Genomic DNA, 2,500 nt, shown 5'->3' with positions numbered 1-2,500 from the left:
AGTCACCTTACACACCTGTCCTGGTGAGTGAGCTGACAGGAAGTCACCTGACACACCTGTCCTGGTGAGTGAGCTGACAGGAAGTCACCTGACACACCTGTCCTGGTGAGTGAGCTGACAGGAAGTCACCTGACACACCTGTCCTGGTGAGTGAGCTGACAGGAAGTCACCTGACACACCTGTCCTGGTGAGCGAGCTGACAGGAAGTCACCTGACACACCTGTCCTGGTGAGTGAGCTGACAGGAAGTCACCTTACACACCTGTCCTGGTGAGTGTACTGACAGGAAGTCGCCTTACACACCTGTCCTGGTGAGCGAGCTGACAGGAAGTCACCTGACACACCTGTCCTGGTGAGTGAGCTGACAGGAAGTCACCTTACACACCTGTCCTGGTGAGTGAGCTGACAGGAAGTCACCTTACACACCTGTCCTGGTGAGTGAGCTGACAGGAAGTCACCTTACACACCTGTCCTGGTGAGCGAGCTGACAGGAAGTCACCTTACACACCTGTCCTGGTGAGTGAGCTGACAGGAAGTCACCTGACACACCTGTCCTGGTGAGGGAGCTGACAGGAAGTCACCTTACACACCTGTCCTGGTGAGTGAGCTGACAGGAAGTCACCTTACACACCTGTCCTGGTGAGTGAGCTGACAGGAAGTCACCTTACACACCTGTCCTGGTGAGCGAGCTGACAGGAAGTCACCTTACACACCTGTCCTGGTGAGCGAGCTGACAGGAAGTCACCTTACACACCTGTCCTGGTGAGCGAGCTGACAGGAAGTCACCTTACACACCTGTCCTGGTGAGCGAGCTGACAGGAAGTCACCTTACACACCTGTCCTGGTGAGCGAGCTGACAGGAAGTCACCTGACACACCTGTCCTGGTGAGCGAGCTGACAGGAAGTCACCTTACACACCTGTCCTGGTGAGCGAGCTGACAGGAAGTCACCTGACACACCTGTCCTGGTGAGCGAGCTGACAGGAAGTCACCTGACACACCTGTCCTGGTGAGCGAGCTGACAGGAAGTCACCTTACACACCTGTCCTGGTGAGCGAGCTGACAGGAAGTCACCTTACACACCTGTCCTGGTGAGCGAGCTGACAGGAAGTCACCTTACACACCTGTCCTGGTGAGCGAGCTGACAGGAAGTCACCTGACACACCTGTCCTGGTGAGTGAGCTGACAGGAAGTCACCTTACACACCTGTCCTGGTGAGCGAGCTGACAGGAAGTCACCTGACACACCTGTCCTGGTGAGCGAGCTGACAGGAAGTCACCTGACACACCTGTCCTGGTGAGCGAGCTGACAGGAAGTCACCTTACACACCTGTCCTGGTGAGCGAGCTGACAGGAAGTCACCTTACACACCTGTCCTGGTGAGGGAGCTGACAGGAAGTCACCTTACACACCTGTCCTGGTGAGTGAGCTGACAGGAAGTCACCTTACACACCTGTCCTGGTGAGTGAGCTGACAGGAAGTCACCTGACACACCTGTCCTGGTGAGTGAGCTGACAGGAAGTCACCTGACACACCTGTCCTGGTGAGTGAGCTGACAGGAAGTCACCTTACACACCTGTCCTGGTGAGCGAGCTGACAGGAAGTCACCTTACACACCTGTCCTGGTGAGCGAGCTGACAGGAAGTCACCTTACACACCTGTCCTGGTGAGCGAGCTGACAGGAAGTCACCTGACACACCTGTCCTGGTGAGCGAGCTGACAGGAAGTCACCTTACACACCTGTCCTGGTGAGCGAGCTGACAGGAAGTCACCTGACACACCTGTCCTGGTGAGTGAGCTGACAGGAAGTCACCTTACACACCTGTCCTGGTGAGCGAGCTGACAGGAAGTCACCTGACACACCTGTCCTGGTGAGCGAGCTGACAGGAAGTCACCTGACACACCTGTCCTGGTGAGCGAGCTGACAGGAAGTCACCTTACACACCTGTCCTGGTGAGCGAGCTGACAGGAAGTCACCTTACACACCTGTCCTGGTGAGCGAGCTGACAGGAAGTCACCTTACACACCTGTCCTGGTGAGCGAGCTGACAGGAAGTCACCTTACACACCTGTCCTGGTGAGCGAGCTGACAGGAAGTCACCTTACACACCTGTCCTGGTGAGCGAGCTGACAGGAAGTCACCTGACACACCTGTCCTGGTGAGCGAGCTGACAGGAAGTCACCTGACACACCTGTCCTGGTGAGCGAGCTGACAGGAAGTCACCTGACACACCTGTCCTGGTGAGCGAGCTGACAGGAAGTCACCTGACACACCTGTCCTGGTGAGCGAGCTGACAGGAAGTCACCTGACACACCTGTCCTGGTGAGCGAGCTGACAGGAAGTCACCTGACACACCTGTCCTGGTGAGCGAGCTGACAGGAAGTCACCTGACACACCTGTCCTGGTGAGCGAGCTGACAGGAAGTCACCTGACACACCTGTCCTGGTGAGCGAGCTGACAGGAAGTCACCTTACACACCTGTCCTGGTGAGCGAGCTGACAGG

The 2,500-nt window shown here is 56.5% G+C and overlaps 1 protein-coding gene across 3 annotated transcripts in view; it reads left to right on the top strand.

Moving 5' to 3' along the window:
* The window catches only part of lmbrd2b (LMBR1 domain containing 2b), a 16,096-nt gene that overhangs the window by 7,055 nt on the left and 6,541 nt on the right, over positions 1 to 2,500 (top strand). The window lies entirely within an intron of this gene.

The sequence above is a fragment of the Symphodus melops genome (assembly GCF_947650265.1).
Source record: "Symphodus melops genome assembly, chromosome: 16".
Classification (NCBI taxonomy): domain Eukaryota; kingdom Metazoa; phylum Chordata; class Actinopteri; order Labriformes; family Labridae; genus Symphodus; species Symphodus melops.
Note: the sequence above shows the minus strand (reverse complement) of the source record. Positions and strands in the feature narration are given on the sequence as shown.